The sequence below is a fragment of the Ceratotherium simum genome, chromosome 30 (genome assembly GCF_057802395.1).
Source record: "Ceratotherium simum simum isolate JZ-2026a chromosome 30, ASM5780239v1, whole genome shotgun sequence".
In the NCBI taxonomy this organism is placed as follows: domain Eukaryota; kingdom Metazoa; phylum Chordata; class Mammalia; order Perissodactyla; family Rhinocerotidae; genus Ceratotherium; species Ceratotherium simum.
The window spans coordinates 17200888-17228258 of record NC_141929.1 but is presented as its reverse complement, the minus strand read 5'-3'; the positions used below and the strand labels follow the sequence as shown (position 1 = coordinate 17228258).

Sequence of the window (27371 nt, the reverse complement as noted above, 5' to 3'; positions counted from 1 at the left end):
TGCACATATTTAATGTATACATCTTAAAGAGTTTGGACATATTCATACACCTGTGATACCATCACAACGACCAGGGCAATAAACATATCCATCACCTCCAATAGTTTCCTTGTGTTCGTTTGTATTTTTTTTGTAAGGACATTTAATATGAGATCTATCCTCTTAACTTATTTTAAAGTGTACAATACCAATATTATATTGTTACCTAGAGGTACTATGTTGTACAGCAGATTTCTAGAATTTATTCATCTTGCCTAATAGAAACTTTATACCATTGAAAAACAATTCCCCATTTCCTCCCCTTTCCTGTCCCCGGCAACCACCATCCTATTCTCTGCTTCTGTGAGTTTGACTATATTCTATACCTCACATAAGTGGAATCATGTAGTATTTGTCCTTCTGTGACTGGCTTATTTCACTTAGCATGATGTCCTCTAGGTTCATGCATGTTGTCACAAATGGCAGGATTTCCTTCTTTTTTAAGGCTGAATAATATTCCATAAGGTTTTTTCATCTTTATAATGGCTTAGAAACACTAACTAGAGCCCAAGGCTCAGCTTGTTCCAGACTCATGACTGTTCTGAATTAAATTTCATTCTCTACCTTTTGGCTCTCTCTTTCCATTTTTGGTTAGCTCCACCCTTTGTAATCTTAATTTCTTCATGTTTCCAGTAACTATAATTTTAATGAAACAATCCTTTTAAGGCTCATGTTTTACTGTAGTTCTGCTTCATTCATTTGGCAAGAAAGTTTTACCTTAATTTTGGACAATGGTTCTTAAATCTGGTTTGTAGAGTAACCAGTAATTGGATCAGTAACTATTTATTGTTCTTCTCAAACAACAGTTGTCTTCAATTAAAATGTCTTTTTCTTCTGTGCTTTCCTAATTTACATATCCATTTTAGTCTGGGAATTATGGCAAGATGCTTATGGAACCATTTTCTACTACGTTTGACCATCTCAACTTTCATTTCTCTACTTTAAAATAAATAGTAAATAATAGGTTACTCTCTCCCATAAGACCAGAAAATCCCCTGAGAGGTAGTCTAACATTGTGTAGAATAACCAAAACCTTTGTAGTCACTTTCGGCTTCTGCTGTTCTTGCTGGGTTTCTGGACTTTTTATTTCTACCTTGGCCCTCAGTCTTTGCATTTGATATCTTTTACCTATGCTTTATGTCATCCTCTTTGCATGATGCTGGTGATAATATATGAGCCATGCTAGTTTCCACACAATATCTAAGGCACTTATCCCCACACAGAAACACAAATGAGCCGAAGGTTCACTTAAACTCAGATCTTTTACAAAAAAAGGTATAGTTTTAGATTGGCTATTTTTATATTAAAATTTTGTGTTATGGTTAGGCAAATTTACACAATCTACTCCTACCACTGAGTTTCATCCTCAACTTAGAACTCCTCTCTAATTATTTTTAGAGAAGAAACTTGCTGTCACTTACTTTATACTTTTCCCAGCTGGAGACCTATGAGAAAATTACAAATTCCTTCAGTCTTTTCCTAAATAAGTGCTGAAAATACCAATAAATTAAGATATATTGATTGTTAGTAATTTATTATGTATTTAATGTGAAATGAATTTCTATTACCATCTTCCACCTCTTTTTTGGAAGGGGAGGGAAATGAATAATACTTCACAGGCTTTCTTTTCAATTGGAAACAGTACTTCCATTTTGAGACGTGGTAAAGAAGTCAGTGTTCATTCTAGCAATGACCTCTATGGCTTGCAGATTTTATCAACTTCCCACTCAAAATGCCTCATTTTTAGCTGAGCACACATATTACCAGTCTCGATTCTCCTTGATCATTTTGATTACTATTTTCTAGATCTTTTCCATAAACCAAACCTTTTTTTTTTTTTTCATACTTACAGGCTTCTGAATTTCTTGAATTCTTCTGAGACCAAAAGAAGAATAAATCAAAGAAGAACTCTTACCTTGGTATGTAGACACATCCCAATTGGGATGTCTAGAGTTACTGATGGAATCTTTCTTCAGAGTGCTTTGTTTTATTCAAAGTACTTGAAGGTTGATTTCAGCAAGGAGGGTGTTCTCCTGTCTGATTTCATTGACATAATGATTTGGAATATGTGTGACGTAACAAAGAGCAACTTAACCGATAATGGCTGTACCTCCCAAACTCCTATATATTTTTTTCTGATATTCTGGCATGAATTTGACTTTTGTTACTAGAGCTTTGATGCCCTCTGCCCACTAAGATGTACTCACCAACTACTTAACTTTTGGTCCTGAAAAATGAATGCAGTTGCTAAAGATTCTGTTGGTATGTAGGTAGGAACAATCAGCAATATCTAAGGAAAGTGTTATCATTATAAGTTATGAGCTTTGATAATTTTAGTGGTTAGTTATGGCTGGTTTTGGTGAGTGTCATGTGGATGGATCATAAATACATTTTTTTCTTGAGACTGAGCATAACTCTGGATCTCTATTGTTCTAGAAATGAATGAAGCACAATGATAAGGGAAATCCATAGATAGTGAAATAGGATGTTGTTTGGAATTCCCTGGGTGTTTCTTGGAATTCATTTCCATGGCTGTAGCTAGACTTGAGGATATGGCAAATGCACTCACAAGAAAATTGTGGTTTGAGTTTTTCTACGTAAGGAAAAAGAAGGGAAGAGAAGGAGAGTTTGAGTGTCAGGGATGTTGGAAGAAGAACCAATTTGGCATTGCCATTCCTAAGCCTCTTTGCTATCCCAGAATGCTTCTGATTCTGGGAGCATTTCATTGTCCAGCAAAACATCTTTCTCTCTGGTCTGAAGTATGCAAGGCAAAATTTTGTATTGCCTTAGAAATATATTCCTCCATGCTGTGATTTGAAAATAGCAACACTGTTCAAAAGAGCAGGGACTTAGGTGAATGCATCAGATATTCATTTGATGAAGTGTTGAGTAAACCAGATGGTTGGTTTCAAATGCCTTGATAAAATATTTTAGAAATCAAAGCTGATTCCTGTTAAAAAAATAAGCCCCTCTGGAGGGATTTGCTTATGACTTTCACCATTTTGTTTTTATTTATTTCAAACAATTTTTAAAATTAAGTATATCTATGAGCCCAAGCCAAGCTTGGCCTATAGATTAAAAGAAGTCAATGTGCTTGACCCCAGATATTTGATCCCTATCTGTGGTACCTAGTCACCTGGTGCCCTCATCCTAGTTATCAGGGCAACATCTGCTTAGATGGAGTACTGACATTTGTGCACATCGGAGCCCAAAACATTTGAATATTCCAACAGTGAGAACATTGGGTGTTTCTCTTTGTGTGTGCTAATAGTGTGGACTGATTTTGCAGAATCACTGCAGCAAGTTGTAAATGATGTATGAAATGAAAAATTCCTGTCCAGTGCACAGAGCGAATATATACAGTTCTGTGCAATCACTGCAGTGCTGGGCTATTTGTTTTAATATTTCCTTCAGACATATAGTAATTTTTTTGGTGAGTCATATCCAGATGCTTCCAACAGTGAGAACATTGGGTGTTTCTCTTTGTGTGTGCTAATAGTGTGGACTGATTTTGCAGAATCACTGGCAGCACTGTGCCAATGGCACAGAGCACTGATTTCCTTTATATGTATTTCAAATGAATTTCAGTCATGTTTAAGTATACTTAAATTAATAGAATACTAGATTTTAGAGGATTTGACCTTTAAAAACTAATATTTTTATGAAAACAATAGCAATATATTTGTTCTAAAAAAATTGGGAAATATCGAAGAGCCCAAATAGTAAAATTAGAAACCATTTAATCCCATTATGGAAAAATATCCTTTGTTTATATTTAATATATATTTTTTAAGGTTTTTATCCCTTGTGATTGAATTGCATTCTTTTAGAAAAAAAAATTATCCTATTAACTTATTTGTAAAGTTTTATTTCCGATTACCAATAAGACTTGGACATCTTTCCATGCTCTTCTGCAGTGCAACTTTTAATCACTGTGTACTATTCAATTACATGGGTGTAGAAGTTTTACTCATTCCTATTGAACAGTGGATATGTAGGTTGTTTCTAACTTTGCTAATGTGAAAAATTTCCTATATCAGTGCTGCAATGTTTATGTGATTTTTATGATTTTGGTATATATTTGGTAATGCCAACCTTGCCTCTGTTCTTCTAAGATTTTCTTGGCTATTTTATTTGTTTTTCCATGTTGGATTTTGATGATGATTGGATTATATTTATAAATGATTGGAGTACACTTGGCATGTCTGGGATATTGAGTTATTTCATTGGAGAGCATAGTGTTTCTTTCCATTTATTGGTAGATTGTCTAACATAGATTCATCCTTGCATACCAGAAATAAGCCTCCCTAAGTCAAGATAATATTTTAGATTTTCTGCATATAATGCCTAAGTTATATCTGTAAAGTTCTCTTTTTATGCCATTTTTGTTAATTTTTTGAACAGTGGTAATTGTAGCCTCATAATATTAATTAACAAGATTTCCCCATCCTCTCTAGCCCTCCTCCCCTGACATTATGTTCTGGAGCAGTTTAAATAGCACAGAGTGACCCCTTCTTTAGATGTGATAGAATTAATGTATGCATCTGGCCCATTTTGGGGGATAAATTCTTTGAAACCTCTAGTTTCCATTTAAGGTTATTGACCTGTTGAGGTTCTTTTTTATTTCTTATTGAATCAAATTTGTTAATTTATCATTCCCTATTGAAATATCAGTTCATCTAGAGATTAAATTTGTTAATATAGATGCATTCAAAATATTCTGTTACAATTTAAAAAATTAATCCTGTAAATCTATTGTTATATCACTTTTCTCATTCTTAATACGAGAGATCTTTTTCTTAATTAACTCTGCCAGAGGTAGTTTTGAAGAACCACCTACTGAATTTACTTACTATTTCCATAGTTTTTCTGTTTTCTTACCAGCTTCTTAATTTGCATACTTGGTTCCTTTATCTTTTTTGTTTGTTTACTAATTAAAATATTTAAAACTATGAATTTTCCTATGATTCCCATTTTAGCTGTGTCATATAACTTTTGATAAGTTGTATTCCTATATTATTCATTGTTTAATAACCTAAAGTGATATTTTGATATCTTCTATATCCCAAAATTCTTTTAAAAGAGTAATTTGAAATTTTAAAGTAGTTAAGTTTTAAGATTTCATCTATTACTGTTAATTTCTAGTTTTATTTAATTGTGTCTGAAATATACATACTATGATGTTTACTTGAATTTTATTGACATTATCCTTATGGAAGAGTGTATATGATCTTCTTTGGGACGGAGTCCATGGGCACTGGAGATGAAAGTTATTTTATTTAGAGTAGAGAATTTAATCTTACTAATTATATTATCAAGCTCTTCTACATCATAGTTTGTTTTTTGTTTTCTTTGATCTTCTTTGACCAACTGAGGGATGTTGAACTCCTTTATTAATTTGTTCTTCTTATTCTTTAACTCTTATTTATAGAAATATTTGCGTTCTGTGGGTCAGTACGGTATTGTTTGACACATAAACATTGTATATTTGTGTTGAATTGTACTCAATATGAAATCTCTCTGAACACTTAATGTGTTTTGCCTTGAGTTTTTCTTTGTCTAGCATTAATATTAAAACTTCTGCTTTCTTTTTATTTGTATCTCTTTAATATACCTTTGCTCATCTTTTTACTCATCCTTTTTGTACTGATTTGTCTTAGGTGTATGTCTTGTCATAAGTATGTAATTGGATTTTGTTTGGTGACTCGGTTTTCTACTTTTTGTCTTCTCAAAGAGAAGTTTAAGCCATTTACAAATATTATTATAAACAAAATATTAGTCTTTCTTCTTTCATTATGTTTTCTTTTTGATTCTTTGGGTAATTTTTTTCTATTCTTCTCTGTCTTTGGGTGTATAGACTATACCATTCTTTGTTAATGTTTCATAGAGTATATGTTTGGTATTAAATTACATTTTTCATTTAAGTTTCTCAAAAGCATTCTTTAATCTATATGTATTTGTTAAATTTAAAAGCAAACAGCATTTTTACATCTTCTAGTTAAATGGAAGAATGTAGCTCACTTCCCACACCGACACATACCACTGTTCTCCCCTGGCCCTATATCTTGGCCTTTGTTAATACAATCTCAGATTTTAGAAAAAGTGTTGTTTTTAAAAAATCATTATTCTTACAACATATGCCTTATTTTCCATGAATAACGTTTGTGATTTCTATTTAGCTTTCAAAATAGATTTGCTGTCATTATTTTGTTATTTCTATATTTAACTGGTTTCACTATTCCCAGTAAGATCATTATACCTTATCTTTCTTATTTTTGACTTAATTTTTCTTAATCTCTCGGTAAGTTTGAGTATGGCTTTAGATACTTTTTTAAGAAGGATGCATGGTTGTTATGTTTTTCTCAGTTTAGACATTTGTGAGCATATTTTTCTATTTGTTTAGGTATTCAATTCTTGAGTTGTACCATTTCTCCTCAAAATTCTGTAATTTTGTTATATTCATATCCACATCAAAGGAAAAGTTTTGGGCAAGGTTGATTTTTTTTTATTGTGGATAATTGGTGTGTGTGTGTGTGTGTGTGTGTGCATGTGTGTGTTGTATGTTGTTGTTTTTCCATGCCTGGATGTTTGTGAGACTTTATTCTTGTAACTCAAAAATTTTGACAGGATGCATCTAGGTATGGGTTTGCCTTGATAATAATCATCCTTTTCATCTGTACTCACTGGAATTTTTTCAGTTGATGAATGTGTTCATCTTTTTTAGCTGAAATTATTAGTTTTGTCCTATTTATCCTGATCTTTTCAGGAACCCCAGTGAGCTAGATGTTGAGACAGTCATTTCAATGAAGGCAGGAGCCATACCAGTTCTGTTCACTGCTCTGTACCTGGGTATATAGGTCCAGAGCCTGGCACATTCTAGACGCTCAATAAATATATTTATATTTAATGGATAGATGGATTAATGAATGATAAACTCCATCTCTGACCTTCATATGTACTTTTTCCTCTGTAATAAGTTTCGTCTTATTTTTTCCTCTGCTTTTTAGGGAAGTTTTGGGAAATGGGCTTTCCGGGAAACCCATCAAGCTGAAGGCTATCCTTCAAGGTTAACCTGCTCAAAGTTACTTGAACACTGACTTTGCTTCCCTCCTCTCCTCCCCTGCCTTCTCATGAGGATATAACTTGAATGAAACTGTCTTTAGCTTGAGAACTAGCCTCTTAACACATAACTAGTAAGTTCTTCCCAAGTGATGATTAAATCCAAGTATAAAGAGGAGGTGGTGCAGCTAGGACAGAGCTCAGATCCAAAGGTCCCCTCTTGGGCAGAGAGTATCCCTGACAGCTGACTGCCTCTATGTCAGCTACCTTTTGCTGCATAACAAACTACCTCTAAGTTTAGTGGCTTAAAGCAGCAATCATTTATTAGCTCATGATTCTGTAGGTCAGTCATTTGGGCTGGGCTCAGCTGGGCAGTTCTTCTGTAAGTCGCATATGTGCACACTCATGTCACTGCAGTCAGCTGGCGAGTCAACTAGAGGTAGTCCTGATGGCCTTGCACATGTATCTGGTGTTGGAACCACATGTCTGAGAGTTCCTGCGGTGACAAGCGAGGGCAAACCCCAATGCACCAGCACTTTTCAAGCCTCCAACTGCATCACTTTGCTAAGGTTCCATTGGCCAAAGAAAGTCAGCTGACCATCCCAGATTCAAGAGGTAGAGAAGCAGAGTTTAGCTCTTAATTGGAGGAACTGTTATGTCATATTGCAATGGCATGGATGCAAGGAGTGGGCAAATTTGAGGCCATCTTTACAATTCACTTTATTCCCGTTAGGGACCCTGGAAATCAAGGGAATTCATGCTGAGCAACATCTATTCCTGACTATGTTGTTCTCTTTGTCAGTTAAACTGGAAATTAGTGTAACCCTACAGTGTGTTTTTAGTCTCTTCCAATTGATTTGTAATCCCCCTTGAAATGTTACCTTGCGCTCTTTCTACATTATTCTGATATTTACTGCCTTTAATGTGGATTTGTATTCTCCCAATGCATTTTTGGTTACACATAGTTTCTTCTCATCTCATTCATCTTTCTTTTTTTTATTCTGTTACTTTTTCATATTTTATTTCTCCTTATATTTTTCTGTACCTTTTACAATGAAGTCTATTTTGCTCCTTATTGTAGATGCTAAATGGTTTAATTTATTTTAAAAATAGTCATTATATGTTTACTTTGTGCCAGGCACTGCTTTAATGCTAAAAACACAGTAGTAAACAGGACTGGGCCCCTGCCCTTGAGGAATTTACAGTTGGGTAAGACTTCTGATTTCCTCAAGTGTAATATTTTCAGAGGCAATGATCTTCCTCTGAGTTTGTGGGATGTTTCTGCTCCCTTCTTCTGCAGTAGTCTATCATAGATGCTTTGTTTTGTGTTTGTCAACAGACTTAGGGATTTGCTCTTATATATATCCTCTCGTGTGATGGTCAGATTCCCTTCTTGGATCTATATATGGAGGATGTATTAACGTGCATATTTCCTAGTTCAATTCTCAGTTTTCAGGGAGCACTGCCTAGAGGTCTACACCCTGCAAATCTACATCTCTGTTCAAAAGGAATACATAAAAAACTCAAATTCCCAACATGCACTCCTGCCCCAACTTCAGTACTTAAATTTTCAGGGTAGTATTTCCCAGGAAGATGCCATACTGTCCCACCCTTTCCTCCTTCCTTCCTTCCTTCTTTCCTTCCTTCCTTCTTCCTTCCTTCCTTCCTTCCTCCTTCCTTCCTTTTTCTTTCTTCCTTCCTTCCTTCCCTTCCTTCTTTCCTTCCTTTCCTTTCCTTTCCTTTCTTCCTTTCTTTCTTTCTTTCATCTCTGAATGGATGGCAGGTGGGTTAGTGGACAGATTTTTGTGGAAAAATATTCCAGCTCCTCATAAAACAGTTCTTAGCTGGTATAGAGCCGGTTGCTAGTCTTCTTATCTCTAGAAGGGCGGACTGTGAGGCCCTGAGGAGTCTCTCCCTGGTTGGTGATGGGAGTGGGAGGGGTCATTTGACAGAAAGAGAAATATGAGGTCTCTTCCTATCTGCTCTGTGTGCATGGTTTTATGGTTTTTTTGCAACCATTTTTATTAGTAATATTTTATACATACAAATGATATGTGTAAGTTATAAAACATAATCATGAAATGAATAGCCGTAAACTTAAGACCCAGCTTAAGAATAGGAACATTAGTGGGGCCCTGGCATCTACCTGTGGGAAACTTCCCTAGTACTTACTCTGCATCCTCCCCACCAAGAGATGACCAATATTTGGAATATTGTGCTCACTACTCCCTTGCCTTTCAAAAAACAGTTTTCTTTAATATAGACTGTCGGCTCTTCGCACCCACGGTCTGCGAATTCAACCTACCGCGGCTGGCGTACTGGGTGTTGACGATCCGCAGATGAGGAACCGGCCGATATCAAGAGCCGACTAAGGGTTTTTTGCATCAGCAGATTTTGGTATGGGCGGGGAGGTAGCGCTGGAACCAATCCCCCGCAAATACCGAGGGACAACTGTATGTTGAATTGAACAATGTATATTGTTTAGATTTTTAAAATTTTTGAGAGTTATAAAAATTGTATCACACTGAAAGTAGACTGATGCAATGGCAAATTTTCACTCAATATTATGTTTCCAAGATCCATTTATGTTGTTGCGTATGACTATATTTTATTCCTCTCTACTGCTGTACAGAAGGCCTTTGTGGGAATGCATCATGTTTTTTAAATCTATTAATCAAATTAAAAACAAGGTCTTTGTCTAATAAACTTAATATTGCTTTTAGTGTATTTCTCCTAGTTTTCATATGTAACAATTTCTTTTGGACATACAGATACTTCATATTCATAAAAATATATAATTATAAATGTGTAAAGTGTAAATGATCCTTTTAATGTCTGCAGAATCTTAGTGCTGATCATATATACCTTCTCTCTTTTTTTATTCTATCTCATCAAGTGTTTATCAATTTTATTATTCTTTTCAAAAATAACTTTTGGCTTTGTTGATCAGTTTCTGTGATGTTTATTTTTTATTTTATTAATTTCTGCTCTAATCTTTATTATTTGATGTTGGTACTAAGTTTTGAAGGGTAGGTAAAATTTGGCCAATTTAAGAGCATAAAATATTTAAATATTTGTCAGACATAAAATGTTCTTGATAGCACTCATGAGCATATAGGAAATACTGTTTTAATGTGTGTTGTTAAAGTAGTTAGTCCTATCGGATACCCTGAATTTTAGAAATGCTAAAATAGAAGTCTTTTACACTTAGAATCATTTGGTTTCATTTAAGCATGAATAATCTTTTCTGAGATATTGGTGATATTTTAGGTCTTTTATTTATCTCATGGTTTTACCAGACTCACCTTATTCCCAGAATGTTCTTGTTCCTTCCTCTTTTTCTAACTCTTGATAAAATCAGATTCTAAGATGGAAATATGCCTCCTAGGGGTGCCACATTAGACATTATATGATACATAAGTGTTTTTCTAATAGATTTTATCTGCTGTCCAAACCTGTCTTATATTCCTGACTCTGTTCTTAAACTATCATTGATTTTTATTTCCTTTGCTTACCTATATTTCCTATCATGCATTTTTTTCCTCAAATCTATCCCCCATTCTTGGATAATATCAATTTTCTCCACCTAGTATTTCTGTCTTTGAAAAAAGCGGAAGGATGACACTGTTAAATGGGCCATTTAACTGAAGAATGGCATGTCAGACCTTCTTTTTCTATATATTTATAATGAGAGAGATGTATATAGGTTAACATATGTATTTATAGAGATGAATATTACAGCTATTTTATGATATTTAAGACTAAATGCCACAGTTGTATTTTTTTTTTAAGTCTAAACTTCCCTTAAAGGAAAGCTGAAAAAAGTAGTAATTTGGAACTAGTTGGCTTAACTTAAAAAGCTCCCCTGTGACATTGGAGTGTGTTTCATGCAATTGCTGTCTTAGACTTCCTCATTAAAATATTGACTACTCCTTTTCTTCAGTAAATGCTAATCCCGGCTCCCATGTACATGTATTTACATTTCACTGCAGGCAGCCTGCCAGGTTAGAAATAAAACCAATTTGTTAATATCACTATTTCCTTTTCAACAAAGAAAATATGCATTAAATTAAAGGCTTTCTAAAAATAATAAGAGATAGCTCCTGTTGATACCAACCATTTATTTGTCTCTCTGGCTTAGGTTGTGATGCCCCATCTTTATCAGCCTGCATTTCTCTGCTCTTCTTAGCTCTGGCTATCTCTGTGCAAAACTCTGGATTCTGAAAGACCCCGTCACAGGCCCTGCTCCCTTCTCCTCACCTTTCCCACTGTGGCACTTTTGCTAGTCCCTGCCAACACCTGTCTGAGAGTGTAAAACACTATTTTGAAAAGAATGTGAGCAAATATGGTTAATCCTAGCCAATAACATGCTGCTTTGCTGGAGCATTCTCCCCAGAAATCTTGGAAATCTTTGAACTGCAAGAGGGTTCCCATTTGATTTATGATTCATAAGTGGATCAGCGTTATTAAAATCCACAGGAGTCCTTTGTTCATTTAGTCATCCTGATGGCCACCCATCACGCACTCCATACACTATTTTGCACAAGAGCATCTTCCTGGAGCCCATCGCTGTTTCTTAAATAATCCTTCTGTAGGAAGCAACTAATTACGCAACTGAACATCAAGTCGTATTAGTAACTGTAGAATGTTTGTGCACGTTGGTTATCTAAACTTGTAAAGTCAAGTGAATTTCCAATAAAGCTAATAACTTATTAACCTTATCAGCATTCTTTGCCTGCCTGGATGCTACTCTTTACTTTGTTGAATATTTTATTTATAAAATGGATTGATGGATATTTACTATTATTCCTGTAACCTGTTAGGAAAAAAGGAGTCATTTGCAAACGCACTGTATAGTTGCTGTTGGAAGAAGTGAAATCTGGCATCTAAAAATTGGTGCACATATTTTGTTAGTTTCTTCTGATTTTTCTCCTTATTTCATTATGTTTCCCCTGTTGTTTTCCTCTCTAGTCAAATGTTGGCCTTTGCTCTAGCAATGTTAGAAGGACAAGGTCTTATCGATAATCTTCATGTTCCATTTCTACTTTGGGGAAAATATTAAAGAAAGAAAAGACTGAGCCTAAGTAGTTGACTGATCACCTTCTTTCCTGTTTGGTCTTAACTGGCTTTAAGATTTGGGGTCCTCAATTCTTTACTGCAAAGATTCCATAATGGCCATCAAAATTAGGAACAATTTCTCCTCTTGAGCCCTTTCATCTTTTATAATTTTATTCCATCTTACGCTCATTCAGTTTGAACGGAGTTGTTGGCCTCTTTCTTGCATCATTGTTTTCATATTTTAGATAGGTATAGCATCATGTTCATTTTCTAAATTCCTGTACAACCTTGAGCTGGGTGCATACCAAGAGCTTACTGGTCCTTCTGCTGTAGCCTTTGGTCCTGAAAGTGATCAGCATTGAGATGCTTCTCAGGAAGACATATTTAGCAGTGCAGTGTTGTTCCATGAGGACAACCACCTCTTCCAGCTGGTAAGCAATTTATGCCCTGAAGCATGAAGATTTCATAGCCCTTGTAATTTTATCCTTCCTGGTGTCGCTGCAGGTGCTATTTTTATTCATATAAATATTTAATCTTCTATAAAACTTATTAAGCTGTTGGCCTCAATAATATTTTTTGGCAGCGAGTTCCCTAGGTTAAAAGGACACAGTCAAGTACGACAGCTTAGCTCAAGATCACAGTTTTAAATAAACGTATAACAGGTGATTTTCTGAGATTTAAAAAAAAAAATACCAGCAAAGCTGTTTGGGGTTCAGCTATGACATTTCCCAGTAATGCTGCCATGATCTCAGTAGCACTGAATTGGCATCTGAGAGACCAGGAAGCAAGATCAGTTGAAACTAAAGTGAAAGTAGTTAATATGTGTCTTTTTCTAGACCTGGTGAAGAGGAAAAGCAGATAAAACATATAGACCGTGTTCTTCACTTTCTTAGCATTCAGGCCTTCACGTTAAGATTTTTGCATGACTCTTAATCCATGGAATTATTTCTCCCCTAACCCTTTTTAAGTAGTTGGCTTCTTGTGATGGATACCTCTTTTCTTGTTAAAACAGATGAGTTTTCCTGAGCCTCTTGGTTGGTCAGAGGACCAAGTGGCAATGTGCAGTGGCATCTTCTAATTCCCTTTAGATGATTATCTAGAGATGAAATAGAGTTTTCTCCAGTTGAATTCAGTTAAGCCAGATCCACAGTGGAAAATTTAAACATAAGCAGCTTACATGATTGACTATCCCGATGGGTATGAATTAACTCCGGAGTACACATTTCTTTGTCTTCCTGGATATTTATAGTGACTAGTAAATTTGACCTTGAACATGATGGACACTTGTACCACAAAATAGTCTGGCATACTTAGATCTATACCAGCTTAGAGGGTGGTACAGATAAGTCAATCTCTTTTGGCAGCCCTAAGATAGGAAACTTATGATTCTCAAGGAGGAAAAATGAACATACATGTTATCAATAGAACACAAACTGTGGGATATATTTTTTTGTTGGTGCCATCAAGTCAAGTCCAACTCCTAGCGACCCTGTGTACAGCAGAGCAGAGCAGAACCCTGCCTGGTCTTTTGGCACCATCCTCTCATCTTCTAGCACTATATAAGACAATGCTCCACTGCTATTCATAGGGTTTTCATGGCCAATTTTTCAGAAGTGAATGATCAGGTCGTTTTTCCTAGTCTGACTTACCCTAAAAGCTCCTTTGAAACCTGTCCACCATGGGTGACCCTGCTGGTATTTGAAATACTGGTGGCGTAGCTTTTAGCATCACAGCAACACACAGCCACCACAGTATAATGACTGGCAGATGAGTGGGGTAGTTCTCTGACCCGGAAATGAACCCAGGTGACAACAGTGAGAGTGTGAATCTTAACCACTAGACCACCGGGGCTGGCTGTGGGATGCGTAATGAAGTTATACCTTATAAGGAACTATAAGGGCTATAGGGATTCAGAGAAGGAATTGGTCATTGTTACCCAGAATGCTTCAAGAGAAGGTGGTGTTTGAATGGGGTCTTCAGGATTCCTGAGATTTGGACAAGGGGAGTGGAAGTGAGGGGGTGGGGAGTTACCGAGTAGTGCAAGATGAGGCAAGGCTGCCATTCAGTAGTGACAAAGCTTCAGTGTCACAGGTTTGTGACTCCTAAAATAGACTCTTACCTGAAGTATCACTAATGAAATTGTGTTGGATCAGTCCATATCACGTTAAACTAAATTTAGTGCTAATTTTTCTTTTACTAGTTGTCATCCTTTCTATTGATATAATTCTTTAAAATATTCTCATGATTCCAAATATCAGGGCCCGGTATTTTCTCATCCTACTTAGCAGTTCTTTAGCTTGTTATGTTAAATAAGTGACCAAACTGTCATACATGCTGGTGGAATGCAACATGGTACAGCTGCTTTGGAAAACAGTTTAGCAGCTTCTTATAAAGTTAAATATACATGTACCATCTGACCCAGAAAACCCACTCCTAGGGATTTGCCCAAGAGAAATAAAAAGTTATGTTCACACAAAAACATGTCCATGAAAACCTATAGTGGCTTTATTATTTGTAATTGCACAAACTTGGAAGCATTCCAAATGTCCTTCAACTGGTGAATGGATAAACAGTGGTATATCCATACAATGGAATACTACTGAGCAATAAAAGGGAATGAACTACTGATACACAAAACAACATGGATGATTTTCAAATGCATTAAGCTAAGTGAAAGAAGCCAGACTCAAAAGATCTCCATGCTATTGATTCCATAGAATTCCATTCTATTGCGTTCTAGAAAAGGCAAAACTATAGGGATAGATCAGTGGTTACCAAGGACTGGGGCTAGGGGGAAGGGTTGACTAAAAGTACAAAGAGATTTTGAGGGAGTGGTGGAATATTTCAGTATCCTGGTTGCGGTGGTGGTTACCTGACTATGCATTTGACAAAACTCACAAAGCTGTACACTAAAAAGGGTGGATTTTATTTCATGTAAATTATACTTCAGTAAGCCTGACTTTAAAAAGAAGTGGCCAGCAGTCTGAATACAGATCTGACATTTTCACTTCACGTTGGTGCCCTGTGGTAGCATCTTCAATGCTTCACGTAGTAACATTTTTATCTTAAGAGGTTTTATTTATCAAGTTCCATTATCCTTTGAAGAAATTTTTAAAACTCTCTTAGAATTTTGGTGGAGATGCTCAAAGACCTAATGTTTGATGGTAAGAGCTCTCTTTGAAACACAAGTATTTCGTATGTAAATAAAGAAGCACTACTTTAGAAGGATTGATTACTTCATATGTGACTGGGTGGCACTTTCAAGACGTGGGTATGTATGCCATGATGAAATCCCATGTAACTTCTTTGCTGTGTGAGTGATAGATCTACAGGCCTTATGAGATTTGAAGATTTGAATCCTCTAAACCAATCAGCACATCCCCTTTTCCAGATATGAGTAAACTCTCCAGTCCACTTCTCCAGGCTTCCACTCGGACTACTTAAATGTTATTGAAGAAAAATCACAAAACTTGCTATGTGGTACAATAAAAAATCATTTGTTCTTCAATGATGCCCAATCATCCCTCTATTTATCTGTGGTTTAAAAAGTTATTTGTATCTCACTCATTAGGTAGTAGATAATAACAACAACAAACAAACACATAGAGACAGAGATTGGATTGGTGTTTACCAGAGGGGAACAGGGGAGGGAGGAGGGCAAAAGGGATAATTAGGCACATGTGTGTGGTGATGGATTGTAATTAGTATTTGGGTGGTGAACATGAGAACATGAGGTAATCCATGCAGAAATTGAAGTATAATTATGTACACCTGAAATTTATACAATGTTATAAACCAATGTTACTGCAATAAACAAAAAATTAAAAAAAAATAAAGAAGTGTAAATATGTAAAAAAAAAAAAAAAAGAAGTTATTTGCATCTCATCTGCTTCTAAAATGGATTTCAGGTGGCTCCTCTTGGTAAAGTAGAGATTCTGAAATTAATCCATTTTGCTGGGTCACATTCCCACTTCCATATCCTTTACTTTGCTAGAAAACTCTCTCTGTATCACTTTGGCAACTTACTGCCCTCTTTCTGGGTCTCAGCTTCTCTTCTCAAAAGTGAGGGAGTACAACGATGATCTGAGAGATCATCTCCTCAATGGTCCCCAAGCACTCTTGTCCCCTTTCATTACATTTGTCACACTATATTTAATTACTTACTTATTTATTCATCTCCTACATTAGCCTATAAGCTCTGTGAGACCATGCTTCTCTTATTCACTGTGGTATCCTCGGCAGACAGAAGATACTAGCTAAATATTTGTTGAATAAATGAAGGGCGCCTGCCATCCCTAATGGGCCCCAATTGTGTTACTGACTACATGTTTACACCATTCTATATTTTAGATCAAATAAAATAAATAAAAAAAATAAAATAGCCTGACTAAATATCATCTACCTGCAAAATATTTTTGGTAAGGAAAAGCAAAGTTATTGCCATTACAAAAATTTTTGGTTTTGGTGTATCTGAATGCTTTGTGAAAATTTTCTCTTTTGTACATGATTTGTGTATTTGCCTATTTCTTTTGGCTGGGATGTAACCAGGTGACAATTCCTTCAAATGAGTATTTTGTACAGTTGGTGCTGTGTCTCATCTTAGTTCATATATGAGTAACACCGAATATGTAGTTGGTGGGTGGTCTCTTGACATGTGAATAAATGTGATTGCTCCCTAGGATGGAAAGTCCAAGATGGCATATACTATGGGATTTCAAATTTCAGCATAGGTCTGTAGCTATTTATGGATATTGATTGATTTTTTTTAACCAATTGTAATCACTGAATAAGGCACTAGCATTTTAGAAAGTAGGTTTCTGCAAGGATATGGCCATTAGATAGAACTTATATATACTATACATAGCACTGTATATAGAGCCTATAACTTTGACATTAAACCATCTTGGATTTTTGTATTATACATTGATGAAATTGTCAAAATCTGGTTCCACCTTTTAGGTCAGCTCTGAACAGTGCCAAGGCATCCCAAGAATTTCCCCTGGAAAACAAGGATGCCAGACATGCAGAAGAAGATCAGCAACATTGTTTGGCTAAGTTATGTTCCCTCCTAGTTGGCAGCAGTGCCTGGTTCAGTTTGGAAAACAGTGACTTGCAAGACAATTTTCTTTTTCTCCTATTTTTTTTATTTTCCTTTTTTTAAACCACTTTTCCTTCCCAATGTAAAATTATTTTATATCCAGTTCTCTCTGAAAACAATGGATTTATTTAGAGAAAAATGTAAACTCATGATGCCACGTTTCCCAAGTGGCTGCATTCACTGCAGTACCACTAGGCTCTGCCACCTTGCGTCTTTAGAGTCCAGATGATAAGTTATGGGGGCATGAGGTTGGGGTGGGATGTGGGTACAGTGAGTAGAGGTTATTTTCCCCAATGAGAAGAAATGCCTGCCACATCCTGAATGCAGCCCAGTGCCCTCTTACAGATGGCAGGGTCCTGGGGCTCTCCATCATTGATTTCACTTGTGTATCTGCTCTTAGAGTTTTACTCTGATTTCCGTGGCTTATGCTTTCCAAACTGTATTCATTTTTTTATTAACAGATATTTACGCAGCACCTTCTCTGTCCCAGACACTTTCTGGGTCTTGGGGATGCATCAATGTTCAAGATGAGCAAAGTGCTTTCCCCTTGTTGTTTTCTGCTATCCTTACTACCTTGGGAAGCCAGTAGGACTTTGATTTATCATCCCCACTAGGAAACAAGAGGGGGTTTGTGGCTTTCCTCTGAGATCACACATGAAGTTGTTAGCAAGATTGGAACTAGAAACCAGATCTTTGTGCTCCCAGCTAACCAAGCATGCTGTTTATTCCCCAAGACAAGACCTGCGGGCTGGGAATGGTGGTGTCAAGGTGCCCTTGGGATGGGTGCCTGTTGCATTTGTCCTTGGGTCGTGACCTTCCAAAGGACCATCGAACAGCTTGTCTTTGAGAAATGACCTGCCATTTTCAAACGGCGTCAAGGAGAGTCAATTAGACAACAAGTTGGGAAACCAAGTATTGAGCTTTAAATTTTCTTTTTGTGTATTTGGAAAAGAAAAAAAATATGATTCAAGGAGAAGGTGTAAAACGAAAACAGTTCTCTCACACCCTTCTCTCTGTCGAGACGCCACTAATCAGAGTGGCTTTTTCTCCCTCCGCTTCTATTTTTTATTTTTTATTTTGGAAAGGGAGGAATGGCCCTGCTGAGTTTTGGAGTATGCCTATAGCAGCTTTTAGCAAATCACAATCCCAGCAGTAGGTTCAGCTTTGAAGAAAGATTTACAAATCTCTCACTGCTTTATAAATATCTGCATTTATATCTTAAAGAAGAAGAAGAAAAAGCCCCTCACGGTTGGTCTCAGCCTCCTCACCCCCCCTCCCCCCAACTTCCCCTTTTCTTCCTTTCCTCTTTCAGAAATTAAAGATTGTGATGTGTGCAGGAAATGAGGGTCTATAAAATTGTGATAAAATGTTTCTGCAAAATTGCCTTTGAATTTTCGCCTTGAATTGCAGGCGAAATGAAATTGTTCGCTTTCAGCATTGCTTTGTTTTTGACCCCTTTTTGTGAATTCTCAAAGGAAAGAAACATATTCCCATCTTTTATAGTAATCAAATTTATCTGGCATCTCTCAGCCTCTTGAATTACTTATGCTAGAGTTGGCCAGCCTCAGGAAGGCTGTGGCTGCTTTATTTATTTATTGTTCTAAAGTGAGGGTTTTTGACATAAGGTTCCCTACATCATCCTAAGGGAGCAGAGAAGAAAAATCGAAAGTGCTTTCTGACATTGCTTACGTGTGTTATGTATACATGTGCGTGTGTGTTGTAGAGGTAAAAGATATTCATCTAATGAGAAATAATACGGGACTTCATGATCATTGGTTGTGGCTGTTTAATATTTTCACATGAGAGGGAAAAAATTTCATGTCATGGATATAAAATTGTAAGTAAAAAGCGAAAAAAAAAATCTGGGACAAGGCTTTGCATTTGAACAAAAGTGCTAAGAATAACTGGTTGTAAACCTGTTTAGTAAGTGGTTGGTTTTAGCAAGTATTATTTCTTTAACACGTGATTATATCATTGGGGAGTTTAGTATGGCTCTTTCACGTAAAAATGCGGGATCAGAAGAGTGAACATCGCCGTCACCTGCAGCCTCATTCTGTCCAGCCTAGCCTTGCCTGGTAAGCCCCAGTTCTCCTGTAACATGATTCATTCCTTCCTTTTTATTTCTGGTCCCTTGTGTCTATACTCAAAAAACCTAGGCTACAGGTGCAAACCTGCAGAAATCAGATTTGAGTTTCTAAACTAAATCTCTCTTATGTTGAGAAAACAAAATAGTATACAACTATCAGGGAGAATACATAAATAGTGCTTCTTTGTGTGGCCTTAACCTCCACTAGGCTTGAGTTAAAAATCAGCTAAGAGAAATTATGTTTTGAAACCATTACTAATATTTCACACATCCTTTATTCAAACCTGTGCTTAGAAAACTATGATGCATGCAACTGTTGAACTTCTTTCATGCTTACACATTTCTAAATTATAAGTTAACTCTGAAAAGCTCTAAACAGTCACCTTATTGTTTTTCTATTATTTTTTACAATATAAGCAAAATATGTTTATGCCACAACCTACTTTCTTGATAGTAATTTTTCAAAAGGTGTTCATTGTGTGTTTCTGGTTTGTTACTTATGCGTTTCTTAAATAGGAACTCACGTTAAAACCAGGATGACATCTTCTTTAAAGCTATTCTTATTTAGGTCAGTAAGAGGTCTGTGTAAGTTGAAGAAAATATAAAATGAAGATTCTTAGATAAAGGTGTGATTTTGTGCAGTTTGAGCATCTCTCACGTACTCTACTTGTGCAATATCGTGAGATTTTGGAATCATTGGAATAGAGTATGGCATGCTAGTCACTCTCTAGATATTAGCGTCTATCAATGTACCAGCATCTTAGTGAGAACAAATCTTAGGATTAAGCAACAAGTCAGCAGTTTCAGTTTAAGTGGAAAGGTTTGCATTGTTAATTAATAAAATTAGATTTACTTTAGAAATATTTATTTTAACAATCATTACCTGTGACTGAATTTCTGATTAAGTTATGCCATCAAAGGAATCAACTACTCCAACTGTCACATTTTGTTTTTGATGAAAAAGAGAAGAAAATTCAAGAAGGTGTAAATGAAATCATAAGATTTCACAGCATTTCTGGTGGGGTTACAGATTTCAAGAGGATGTCGCATCCTTTACAAGCCATACACAAGAGATCAGCAGCTTGCATTTCAATTTTTCCTTATCCCTTATAAAAAAAATTCTTAACATTTATATAAATACTTGAATCCACAGAAGAGTGGTTTAACGTGATTCTTAATTGAGGCGTCAAGGAAATAGAAAGATCAATATTTATTGAAATGATTTTTAAAACAGTTCTCTTCTTCTGTCCCCTCAGAGAAGGCAGGACAAATACGTTTCTGGTCCAGACACAGTAATTTAAATGTGTCCAGCTTTGCAGTTGTGCCTATGAATCAATTTAGTGTGGGTTTGTTCACATCTAAAGGAAAGTTAAATGAAAACTTTGAAAGTAGAGAAACATTCCATAGATATTCTTTGCTTTCAAAAAGCATGCATTTGACTGTGATCCTTAAAAGCTTTTATTGAACTATTTTCTTTTTCTGTTTGCAAAATTCACAAAGGGCTGTTCTGTAAGCCCTCTTCATATTTTCCCCAGTTTATCCTAAATTTTGCCTCAGGGGAATAAACAGCAACAGTGTTCAATTTCCCATTCTGAATGTATATGCCAACACAGAGAGCTTTTATTACAAGAGAAGAAATCAAATCATTGTCACCTGAAGTGCTAATTATGTCTGATAAATGTGTGGCATACACTTAATGCAAAGACAGCTTAGGAAATGATACACCTTCTGTAATTTCAGTGACCAACCTAGCTCCATCAATCTAAATTTTTTTTCAATCCATGTTCATTTGGGTGGCTTTGTTTTTATTAAATGGCTTTCTTAAGCTTCAACAGACCCACTTGCTGCTAATAAGGAAGCTCACATTAAGTATTTTGGAACTGCCTACAATAAGACGGCATGTTACATGATACACACCCAGATGAGTGTACACACATAAATGGGGACCGCACGCGAATACAGTTACATTCTTCTCCCACTGGGGCATGGAACTGCAAACTGAGGGCATAATTTGCCATTTTTTGCTTGCCTAATGAATTTGTGTATCCCCGTTAACTAAGGATGCTATATTTCTATTTCAGGGGAGCCTGAAATCCTTCCATACAGCTGACAACAGACCCTTTAGCCCCCTCCCTGGGGACATTAATGACCTCGTGAGTAGGCATGCTGCCCTCGGACCCTCTGATGATAACATTTAGGAATTACTTCTCTTCCCCTGTTTTTCATCATGAAAGAAAGCCACCATTCTTCTCAGAGCCAAATTGTATGTGGCCTCTAATCGAATCTGACACCCTTATACAAATGAAATAAAAGGAGGTTTTAATTAGACTGAAGGATGCTGATTTTCTTTGAAGCTGCTTCAGAGTCCCTCTCTTCCCCGAGTCCTCCAGCAGGCACACCCAGTTGTTTCACACCGTATTTGGCTGCAGAAATGTTGCTCCGGAGTGTGTGAACTCGTGCCTGTCATTGCGGCCGATTGGCCGAATATGATGTCTAGTTTTTTGTTTTGCCAAATCACCGTTCTGGGCTTTTGTCTATTAATTGCAGATCCAGCCAAGGTGCATACTGTAGACACCATGCATATTTGGGCAGACTTTCTCCTCCTCAGTGAAATCCATCCAAACCTTTTGTTGTTTTTGCCTTTTTTTCCTTCTCTCTCTGTCTCTTTCTCCTTAACTCCCCTTCACTCTTAATCTTAGCCTCTTTCACATTTCTCTCTTTCTAGTTATTGTTACTTTCTTTTTCACTTTTAATTTTTAACAGATAGCCACTAGTTCTAAAATCTGTATTTTTGATTTCCTTTTGATTACCTCTCTGAGAATCTCTGTGGGTTTTAGGGATAAGTTAGTGCTACCTGATTGAAAAAAGTAGTTTGTGATAAATATTGAATTCTCCACTTATTTTTCTTTTTAAAATCATAATTATAATGCCAGAGTTCAACGTTTTGGTTGTTACAGTTATGCAAATAGGTAAATCTAGAACAAAGATGTGTCTTTATGGAATACTTTTTTTTTGTCTTCTGGTCTTGTACTAAAATTTCGAATTGTCAATTTATTTTAGCCTGCTTAAAAAAATCTTTAGATTTCAGAAGATTTGGTATCATGAAAAATGGTAACCATATTTGGACTTATTCAGTTGGGTTCTGGTTATATAGGTGGGATGATAGGTCATATGAAAGATTCCTAAAGAATTCGAAGGATTTTCATTTTAGCCTGGAAAATTCTCAACAGATGAGATATATTTTAAGAAACTTTCCATGAGTTTAAAAGACTAGTATTTCCTGAAATTTGTATATTGTAGTTGAATATATTTAATTATAGTGGTCAAAGAATAAATGTGATGTTAATTGTCATGTTGGATTATCACAGTAAAAGTTATATGTACTTCTCCATGATGTGGTAATTAGCTTTAGAAAGTGAAATAAAAGTTTATTTCACAAAACCAATTACCTAAAAACAATGAAGAAGTGCTGGAATTTGACTTCTTAGTTATACAGTTGTAGTCAAGCATAAGTCAAGTATTAAAATATTAGGACAAATTCCATTCATTGGTATATACCCAAGAGAAATAAAAACGTGTGTCCATGTTGAAACTGGTAGACAAATCTTCATAAGAGTATTATTCACAATAATCAAAAGGTGGCAACAACTCAAATTTCCATTGACTGATGAAGGAATAAACAAAATGTGGTATATCCATACAATGGCATATTATTCAATCATAAAAAGAAATGAATGCTGATACACGCTATAACATGGATTAACCTTGTAAACATTATGGTAAGTGAAAGAAGCCAGACACAAAAGATCACGTATTATATGATTCCGTTTATATGAAATGTTCAGAATATGCAAATATATATAGAAAATAGATTAGAAGTTGCATATGGCTGGAAGAGGGTGAAGATGGGGTGTCTTGGGGATGATAGCTAAAGGATACTGAGTTTTTTGGAGGGATAATGAAAATGGATTGTTCCGTAACTCTGTGATTATACTAAAATCCATTGAATCATACATTTTAAGTGAGTGAATTATATGGTATATGAATTATAGCTCAATAAAACTGCAACCCAAAACATTAGGACTTGTATTTATACATTTATATCTTAAATGCTAATGAACAAAGAAAAAATCCGATTACTTTTGAAAACGAAAACTACTGTTTGCTTAAAGATATTTTGGTGAGAGTGAAAGTTCTGAGTTAAAATTCTAGCTAATATATTATGCATATTGACATTCTAGGACTTGCATTTCTGTCATAACAGAAATAATTTATTTTGTGAGTGAAACTCTGCAAGTTATTTCTTTTTATTTTTAACATTTTGATATAAATTATGTTTGAATTTAGAAAGAGTGAGAAGAGTAATCAGAACTCAGTCTCTTGTTATTTTTTAAATTGTGTATTGTACTAAGCCTTTCACATTTAGATTTGAATATAATTAGAAAGTTTTACTTTAAATTTTGCTTTAAAAACTGTAAACTTGATAATGGCAGCAGCACCTTTTTTTTTTTACTTTTTTGAGTGTAAGATTTAGCATACATTCAGAAAATCATATAATACATGTATATATTCAGTTTACTGAATAAATAAAACTCCTATATATCCACCACCCAGATTAAGGAATGGGCCATTGTCAGCTTCCTGAAAGCTGCTTTTGGTCTCCTCTCCAATCTCACCCCCTTTCTCCTCCCCAAAGATAAACCTCTATTGTGACTTTTGGATAATCATTTCCTTGCATTGCTTTAAAATTTTACTACATGTGTATGCATTCTAGTTTTGCTAGGTTCTTAACTTTATATAAATGGAATAATTTAGTATATATTTTTTGTTATTTGTTTCTTTTGGTCAACATTATTCTTGCAAGATTTAAGACAAGGGTAGGCATCTTATTCTGAAAACATATAACTAAATATTTTGCAATTTTGTTATTCTTCTCAAAGAATCAACCTTTGTTTTTTTGATCCATATTTATTCTATTAAACCCAATTTATGTATTTATTATTTTCTCCCTTTCATTTTTACTTCTTTTTTTGCTTTTTGTTTGTTTTTGTTTTATTGCTATTTTTCTGTTTAGAAATGAATAATTAATCATTATATTTCATAACTTTTCCAAAATCCACTCATAAAGTTATACTGCTTTAGCTATATCCTACAAGTTTTGATATGTAGCATTTTTCCTTATCATGCATTTCTAAATGTTTTCTCATTAGATTTCTCTGTTGATCCAAGGGTTGTTTTGAACTATGTTTTTTTAATTTTCAAACTTATGGAGGATTTTCTGGTTTTATTTTTGTTTAATGATTTCCAGTTTAATTAAGGTCTGGTCAGAGAAAATAGTCTTTATGATTTCAGTTCTTAGAAGTTTTTTGACTCTTGCTTTATGGATCAACATATGATGAATTTTTGTAAATGTTCCGTGTGTGCTTGGGAAAAAAATGCATTCTGAAGTTTTGGGGTATAGTGTAGCACATAGGTCATTGGGTTTATTTTGTTAATCATGTTTAAATCTTCTGTATCCTTATCAACTTTTTCTGTCCATCTCATAATTAGCAAGAAAAGTGTGAATTAAACCTTTATCGTTATAAAGTGACATTCTTTATCTTTATCAATGCTTTTTGTTTTAAAATCTATAGTTTTGCTAATACAGCTCTACTGTTTTTCTTTTGGTTGATATGCCGTGTTCTATCTTTTTCTATCTTCCTAGCATCAACCTTTCGTATCTTTAATTTTTACATATGTCTCTTAAAGTTGTCACATAAATTGATTTTGTTTTTATCCAGTCTGACAACCTTTGTTTTTTAATTGGAGCTGTCAGTTCATTTACATTTATGTTTAATGTAATCAGTGTTAAGTTTGGGTCTAAATTTGCCATCATGTTTTAAATTCTCTGTTTTCCAAGTTATATATTTATTTTTCTCTTTTCGTATCGTCTTTTGGCTGATTTTTCATCATTACAATTATTTCTTGTACTAGTTTGGAAATTATACACTCTGTTTTCATTCTTTTATTGATGTTTTCTAGAAGTTGCTGCATACTTACTTACCAAAATCTAAAGCTAATCAATATTTTTGTTCTTTCTCCAGACAAAAGAAAGGGCTTTGAACACTTTAACTTTATTTACTCCCTTTCAGACCTATATACTTTTGTTATGCATGTGTTTTAGTTTTTTTGTGTGTTATTATTTGTTTTATGACAATGTTGTTTAAATGAATCCATACAATTAGCTGTTTCTTATATTTTTTCTCATATCTCAGATCCTTCTCTTGAGATTACTTCTGCCTTCTGAATTATCATTTCCTTTAGTGAAGATATTATGGTTACAAACCTTCTCAGTTTTTATATGTTTAAAAAATGTCTTTATTTCCCCCTCACTTTTTGTAATAAGGAGTCTGACTGCATTTTTTGGTGTTTGAATGTTGACAGCTTTTAGGCTCACTCTCTTCTTCATCCCCTCTACGCCACTTCTGGGTAAATGATAAGGAAGCCGAGGGGCTCTATACTTTGGTACTGGTGGTAGATTCAAAGCATACAAGCCGGGCCGGCCCTGTGGCTTAGTGGTTAAGTGCATGCGCTCTGCGACTGGCGGCCTGGGGTTCGGATCCCGGGCGTGCACCGACCCACCGCTTCTCTGGCCATGCTGAGGCCGCATCCCACATACAGCAACTAGAAGGATGTGTGACTATGACATACAATTACCTACTGGGGCTTTGGGGAAAAAAAAAGGAGGAGGATTGGCAATAGATGTTAGCTCAGAGCCGGTCTTCCTCAGCAAAAAGAGGAGGATTAGCATGGATGTTAGCTCAGGGCTAATCTTCTGCACCAAAAAAAAAAAAAAAAAAACAACAAACCACGCAAGCCTCTTCCTGTGTCTGGGACACCTTACCCTGCCCCCACCCCTCAACCACAATAAGAGCTCCAAGCCAGGTTCCTTTCCTTGCTCTAAGCCATTTTTGGACCACCTTGGAAGGCCTGTCCTGTTCTCCCCAGAAAGCCTCAATTATTAAGTAATAAACCTTTTCATACCCTCTTGATGTGAGTGAGTGAGAGTGTGTGTGTGTGTCTGTGTGTGTGTGACACTGGTCTCCACATCCAAACTAAATTTTCAGTTAGAGTCCATCCTGTCTCCCTCTAATATGCCCAAAACTCTGTTAAAAGATATTTTTCCTGAGTATGAAATTCTAGTTTTATGAATATTTTCTTTCACCGTAATACAGATATCATTCTACTGAGATATCATTCTACTGTCTTTTGGCTTTCAGTGTTGCTATTGAGATGTCAGATGTCCATCTAATTATTGCTCCATTGAATGTAATTAGTCTTTTTATATTTATTTATTTATTTTTTGGTGAGGAAGATTAGCCCTGAGCTAACATCCATGCCAGTCCTCCTCTTTTTGCTGAGGAAGATTGGCCCTGAGCTAACATCTGTGCCCATCTTCCTCTACTTTATATAGGACTCCGCCACAGCATGGCTTGATAAGCAGTGTGTAGGTCTATACCCAGGATCTGAACCTGTGAAGCGGAGTGTGTGTACTTAACCACTACACCACCAGGCCAGCCCCTCTTTTTATTTTTTTACGGCTGCTCTTAAGCTCTTTACTTTATCTTCAGTGTTCTGTGGTTTCACTATGATGTTTCTCAGTGTGTTGCTTTATTCTTTTTCTAATTTAATACAGCTTGGAATATGAATGGCTTCTTCAACCTATAGACTGTGTCTTTCATCATTTCTAGAAAACTCTTTGTCACTATGTTTTCAAATATTTTCTCTTTCCCATTCTCTGTATCTGCATTTGTAGGAGCATTTTGAACTCCTATCAAATATGTTAGGCCTTCTCCCTCTATCATCCAATGGTTCTTAATTCTCTTCTATAGTTTCCATTTTTTCCACTCTGTGCTGCACTCTAGATACTTTCATCTGATTCATATTCCCATTTACTTATTTTCTCTTCAGCTGTTTCTAATCTGCTATGATACTCATTTATTGTATTTTTAATTTCAGTTGTGTTTTTTTATTTCCAGAAGTTCTGGTTTA

General features: G+C 35.6%; 1 long non-coding RNA gene across 1 annotated transcript in view; it reads left to right on the top strand.

The window, feature by feature from the left end:
- Window positions 1-1897: 1897 nt before the first annotated feature.
- LOC147913108 (uncharacterized) overlaps window positions 1898-27371 on the top strand; it is a 458959-nt gene continuing 433485 nt past the window's right edge. Inside the window, exon 1 of the long non-coding RNA XR_015549182.1 lies at window positions 1898-1958. This is a non-coding gene — a long non-coding RNA (uncharacterized LOC147913108). The remainder of the gene's footprint in view (window positions 1959-27371) is intronic.